Below are 6,984 nucleotides of genomic sequence, written 5' to 3' on the forward strand. Positions count from 1 at the left end.
GATGTAGCAGGAGGAGTATAAGCTAGTGGTTCGATTTCAGCCTACAGATGGACCCAGTCCTCTGTTAGCACTCCTCTGCTTTGACTGGCAGGAAGGGCAGTGACCTTTGATCTCTGCTGGATTCTTGCAAGGTGGGGGTTTCACCCTGCTGCTGCTGTGCTGCAGTTTGACAACATAAGAAAAAGGTCTTTCATCAGGGGAAACAGCCATATGTCTTACACAACTTCCTCACCCAAAATGGGGAGTACCTCACGTCTTCATCTGTCTCACTCAGGACAGATTTATTTCTCCCTGAGGAAACCACATCACATGTCAGATGCAAATTAGATTTATAAACTGCTGGTCCCATGGCTGCTGACCTAAGATGAATACACTTCACACTAACCTTGTGTCCCTATAATCTGCAGGTTAAACACTGAACATCAGAGTTGGGATTGAGGAGATAATGCCTTGATCTCATAATCCCCACCTGCAATTTTGAAATGAACTTGATTCCAGGTAATCCTGGACATAATGGGGAACTGCAGGGTCATAAAGTATCTGCTATATGTTCATCTAAAAAGTTCATGTTGAAAATAATGAGAGTATTTATTAAAAATTACACTGTTGTTAATCAATTAGGCAGCTTTTCCCCCTCTGAAATTTAACATAGAATTGTTACACAATAATGCATGCCACTTTAGGTTTTTAGCCCATTTTAGCTACTTGTTTTGAGGTTTTTATTTTTTTCATCTTTCAATGCTGTTCAGTCACATCTCTGTTAACCTGTCAACAGCTCTTTGGAAACATCAATCAAATTGAAAGAAACAGAAAAGACACGTTTAATATGGACTTATGTCCAGATGAATGCAGCCACTGTGTACCATTTCAAAGGCTCTGGTTTTACCTTACGATCCTTTAAAAGTGTGTGTCCCGATTCCATTGCAAACTTTTCCAGCCTACCTGGAATCCTGCATTTAGGTCCTCTCTGCAAACCGTAACACTGGAATGGGCTGTATTTGGACAAGAGGGCAGAGCTGATCAGTATTCAGTTGTTTTGGCTATTAAAAAATATATTAAAATTAAAATGTATCCACCAGAGAAACACAAATAGAAGAAATGAGGGGTGAGAAACAGAATGGCAAATATGAGCAACTTATCAAGTACAACGGCGTTTCACCTTAAAGCAGATCACGTTTTCATGTCTATTTTACTATAAATGGGATGACAGTTCCAAATTTAGATCAAGCATTCAATAAAAATAAATCACAACATCTGCCACTTTATTAATTACATCTTGGTATACTGGGCTGGAGAATTTGGTAAAAATTGACATGATAGCATCACACTGTTGCTGTGGGGGTGCCAAATGTGTTCACAAAGGTGCTCTATTAGTTTGAGATTTGAAAACTGTGGAGGACATCTCAGCGCAATTAACTCGTCAGATTTAAGGAACAGAGTTGATTTGAGCTTTGGGACATGGTGCATTCGACTGGAAGCAGTCGACAGAAGGTGGGTAGACTTTGGCCATAAAGGGATGGACATGCTCAATGACAATATTCTGGTAGGCTACAATGTTTAAGTAATGCTCAGTTGGTACTGTGGACGCCAAAGACAATTTTCCCCACACCATTACATCACCACCTGCAGCCTGAACCGTTGATACAAGGCAGGAAGGATCCATGGTTTTGTGTTGTTTATACCACCCTGAATTCTCACCCTGCTATCCAAATATTGAAGCAGAAATCAAGGCTCATGAGAACAGACAATGTTTTCCAGTCTTCTGTTGTCTAATTATGCTGAGTCCTTGCAAACCGTAGCCTTAGATTCCCATTCCTAGCTGACAGGAGTGGCATCTGGTTTGATTTTCTGTTGCTGAGCTCAGACATTCTCTTCTGCATACCTTGGTTATCTTCTTTTTCTTTCAGCTGTCCAATGTAGGGATCCCCACAGTTGCTCTAAATGGGTCACTGTGATGATCCACTGACGGTCACTTTTTTTTCCTTTTTTCTTTTTTCTTTTTTTTAACCAATTTTGCATCCCCAAAGACTGCATGTGACTAAAGAAGAATAACCCTGTGCCTAGGTGGAGCTGTTGGGTGAGGTTAAGATAATATTTGAGGGATAATAGTTGTTTTATTTGTTTTCTGCCTCCAAGTTGCCCAAATTACCAGAAATGCAATTAAATTTCCAAAATGTAATGTTAGTTTCATGTTACTCCAGTTTAGTCTAGTGATGTCCTTGCTGAGGATGCCCCTGCCTGAATGACTACAGTGGCAAATGCACTGTGAATTTTATGAAGACTTACATCTGGCAGATCACCTCTCTGTGTGAAGCACCACTTCACATGCTCTTAGGCCAAGTGCACCAGCTGAATAACATCACTGCTCATGGACAGCACACACACACACACACACACACACACATAAAAACCCCTGCTACCATAATGCTATCAACTTAAGAGTTTTTTTTCTCTAACTTGACTTTTTTGCTCTACAGTCTTGTCATTGTGTGCAGTCCTAAATAATTAAGGTAGACACATTTTAGCATGTAGTAAGGCAGTTGCTTTTTTTTCTCAGATACATTTAACCTGAGCATGAAAGCATTGGCGGGAGTCGTGGCCTGTCTATGAATTAAACATTGTACCATTAAAGACCAGAGGGAGCGTTACCTTGCTATCAGTCGATAACCAGCTGGGTCTGCCTGCACAAGAGTCTCAAAACTTTACAGTCACAAGTAGCACTTTAGTTGCATCATCTTAGCAGCTGTGGTATTTATAACCCACTACCATACATCCTAAGGCTGATTTGAACCATTAGGCATTATGAGCAATCTCAGCACTTCTTCCCCCTGATTAACACACAAGATCAGCACTTTTATACCACACACTAACTTTTGGCATACTTTCTTCTCTCTTTGTTCTCACTGAGACTGCCTGACAGAGTTTGCTGTGGTGGAGGTGTCTGTAGCTTTTCCTGGCAGATCCCAATGATGGCAAGAGATCAGTGAGAGAAGTAAACAAGAGCCCAAACCGGAAAGGTTCTGTCAACACCAAGGTAAAGTGTCAATGGTGCTTTCAAAATGGAAAAGAATAAGTGGGCAAAATAGTAGCAATCAAATATTATGATTCATCCATAGCACTGGCAGCCTTACTTTCTGTATTCAGCCCAAATAGAAGATGATATTTTTTCTGGAAATCATTTGAATAAACATTTGACTGAACCAGAGAATCTGTCAAAGCCCCTGTCACAGATTTTCACTTGAAAAAAGGCAAACTCTCATTCAAAAACTATTTCATGACTTTAAAATGTATCAGAAATATGTGCTGGATAATGAAGACTGCCCTGTATTTGAACCAGTACTCATTTATTTATTCATGGAATTTTTTTTTGTAAAGATGCCTTTCTTTTGAGGTGTGTGCATCTGTCACCAGGGAATCTTAAGCCTGTATTTGTGTCACTCTGTGCCTCGGAGATAAGCAGGCTGTTGAAAGAGTCGGTGCATCCAGAGTGTCGTGAGGGAAGTCCTCTGGCATATACAGGAAGCATGTAAACTGAGCCTCTGCACAAACAGGAAGTTGGTGATGGATTGCAGGTTTTGCTATAGCAGAAAGAGGAAAAGCTCGAGAGTTCTTCAACTGCTTCAGCACATGGACGAGTTATCAGAAAGAAGTTAAGCAATGCAGAGAAAATTGTATTGATGGTTGACTGTAACTGACATTGTTGCCTGCTGGTGTGCTCAACAGCCACAGCACCTATTTTCTCTGAAGAACTAAGATTAAAAATAAAATTATTAATCAGTAGCAAGTAATATTTTATTAACATAATATGGTCCTAAAGAGCATTGCATTTACAAAAAGATGATGACAAGAAAGCATAGTGGAACTTACTTTTTAGAGAATAACTCACTATTCTTAACTAAACTGGAAAAATCCAAAATATCTCCCAAAAGAAAAATGTATTAACTGAAGGCTGTCTAGTTAGCTAGCTAATATATATCACACACTTTTAGCTGGCCAACAGGTTCACTGACAAGTAACCTGAAATTAGAGAAATTATAGCATTTTTTTTTCTGTATTTCCGAATTACTAATGAATAATATGATGATGTATGGCTTACTCCCACAGTTTATTAATGTTAACCAGGCTTACAAGCATTAGCCAAAATGCTAATGTTGAAGCTTCTACTTCTATATTATCTACTAGTTTTGGGTCAAACCAAGAATCAGGCTAACCACTGCACCAATGTCCAATTGATGTTTTGCAGTTTTTGGTGCTGCACCATCTAATAGCCACCGGTGGTTAGATCACACCAAATGAAGATGACAACTCTAAAGCATAACATGAGAAGCCCATTCTTGCTCTGTAGTATCAACAAAGTAAAAAAAAAATGATGGAAAAAATAAACAGCGGAATAAACAATGTAAGTTCAATGAGAAAAAAATAGTTTGGAAGAATTAAGCATGATTTATTGATATAGAAAAATAATGTAATTGATGATTAGACTCCGATGATAATATATAAGAAAAGACTCCCTGGAGTCTAGATGATGGTGTTGGTGGTGAAGCTGACGACTGAGGCCTGGATGAGGCCTGTGTTCCCTCTGTCTGTCCATGGTGTTATTGTGTCTGCTCATGAGTCTGCCTGTCAAGTTCAGTGTCCTGTCTGGTTCTCTGTGTCTGTTAGTTTCCTGTTTTATTCTGAAAGTTCTTGTCTCATGTCAGTGTGTTCAGTTTTACCTCTCCCCTGTCTCGTTAGCCTAATTGCTCCCAGCTGTGTCTCCCTCCTGTGGCCCATTCCCTGATTACTCCCCGTGTATTTAAGCCCTGTGTTTTCCTGTGCTCTCTGTCGTGTTGTCTGTTTAATTCCATGTAGTCAGCATTATTCCATGTTTCTTAGTGTCGCTCTGCTCCTCGTTTCATGTCCTCCCTTTTGCATTAGTTTTCCCAGTTTAGGTTTATGTTCGGTTCTGCTCACACCTTGGTTTTGTGCACTGTAAATAAACCCACTTGCACCTCCGCCATTGTCTGCTATTGGATCCTCCTTTCTCACCCTTCACACGACTGTCGCCCCAGCCATGACAGGTATATGCCTTGCAAACATACAGGAAAGCGATTATTGCCTGACTTCAATTGTTTGGGAGCTGTGAAGTCTTCAAGTCACTTAAAATAAACATACACATATGTCTTTGACTCTGAGAATCCTTATGGACCTGCCAGGACACTGTAGCATGATTCTTAACTACAGAAACTCTGCAGAACTTTACAACAATCCATAGACGTAACTGACAATGACGTGACAGAGTTACTTTTCAGAAACTATGAAAAATTGTAAGATGTAGCAATTGGGAAGATTTATAAGTAGACGAAGAATGTACTGTAATCTCGGCTAACATCTAGCAGCCTTGGTGGTCTGCGGGTCGAGATCCCCCTGCTCAGCAGCAGAGACAGGTGCTGCCAGACTTTCTGTTCTGCTGCAGGTGGTCATCTTCAACCTAAAGCAAAAGAGAGATATTGCATCTAAGTGTCAGGATAAAAGGCAAATAGTCTGAGGTTAAAGTTAGATTTTACAATGTCTTAGTCAGCTGGTAAACCAAAGAGCTTGTAAGATTATTGAATACTGATAGAAAATGTAGATGTAATCCCCTTGTCTAAACACATTAGTGGACTTTTTAGCCCTTTTGCAGTCACTAAAAAGAGGGAGGGAAAAGAGGTTTGATTGCAGCTTGCTGTTTTATCCATATGTAGTTCTATATTTTGCAACAATGAAGACCTAAAAAACCAAAAACAAATAATGACATAAATTTAATTTGTCATAAATAAATTTAAACTTATGTTCATTTAATTGGCAATATAAGCCAGCTGAACTTCATTATTGATGTAATACTGTATGTGCACCAAATGTCTGCTTTCAGTTTCAAACATTTTCTTGTTTGCATTTAGTTCAGGATGTAATTAACCCTCTCAAGGCAGGCGTTGCCGATTTGCAACAGTTAAAAACTAACAACCTGATTACCCCACATACATAATTTATGAGGTTTTTTTTACTCAGAAGTACCACTGCAGGACTTGGTTGTGCATTAGCAACAAAAAGTTTAATTTGAGCCTGAGAGGGTTAAATCTATTTGCGACAGGCCTTCTTCTCCTGAAAAGAGAACTGGACACTGAAATAAAAAGCTAATGCTGTCTTTTTTTTTTTTTTTACTGCCAGTGTATGAAAAAGGGAGCAAGAGCTTCATGAGCTCTGTTTCTGTGGATCAAAAGGAGAGCCAAACTGGTGAGGAGACAAACAGAAAGCCTGGAGGTTGCTGGAGGCACTTGATAACAGCTGAGCGTTAATCCTCTTCAATGTTAAAAGCAAGCATTGTATTTGTACAGTTTCCTTTATCTCCTGACATTTATTGTATTCAAGTATTTCCCCTTTTTGTATCAGAAATATGTGTGGAAACATCTAGAGCAGAGACAAGTCTGTTGTTCTGGCACACACCTGTGTGGAATGTCTTTTTTAACCAGAGTCAGAGAGTTCATGGGTCAACTTTTTGCTTGTGTGTCTGGTGTCACATTCCTGTGAAGCAAATATAGTTGACACAAATCATTAACTTACCTTCTTGCCACTTTTCTTTCGCAGCTGCAGAGTTTCAGAAATAGCAGTCCAGTTCTCAGCTGACACGCTGACACATCTCAGGACCTTTAACATCCCACTTGTTTGACATAAGTGTGACTATTCATCCCAGGAGAGTAAAATTAATCTATGATTGAAAAATGTGGGAAAGACACAAACACTGAAGTTATTATTCATTAAACTCCTCTCAGATTTCTTTTCTGTTCTACTCTATGCAGGGAATTGTATCTGAGAACCAAGTATTGTATGGGTCTTGAGCCACGCCTCCTTTGTTTTATTTGGCACATGAGTAGCCTGAATTCTCTAAGACAATCAGATATTTCCTAGATAGCATTACACATTTCTGTGTTCATACTTGATCAATTTTGACAAGATTCCAAACACTCC

General features: G+C 39.4%; 1 long non-coding RNA gene across 1 annotated transcript; it reads right to left on the reverse strand.

Moving 5' to 3' along the window:
• Window positions 1-3,773: 3,773 nt before the first annotated feature.
• LOC145420137 (uncharacterized) lies at window positions 3,774-6,751 on the reverse strand. The gene is made up of 2 exons (XR_013901434.1): window positions 6,580-6,751; window positions 3,774-5,470 (listed from the first exon to the last, which is right to left on the reverse strand). It is a non-coding gene; the product is annotated as an uncharacterized LOC145420137 (long non-coding RNA).
• Between the last annotated feature and the right edge of the window lie 233 nt (window positions 6,752-6,984).

The sequence above is a fragment of the Astatotilapia calliptera genome, chromosome 14 (assembly GCF_964374335.1).
Source record: "Astatotilapia calliptera chromosome 14, fAstCal68.1, whole genome shotgun sequence".
NCBI classification, from domain to species: domain Eukaryota; kingdom Metazoa; phylum Chordata; class Actinopteri; order Cichliformes; family Cichlidae; genus Astatotilapia; species Astatotilapia calliptera.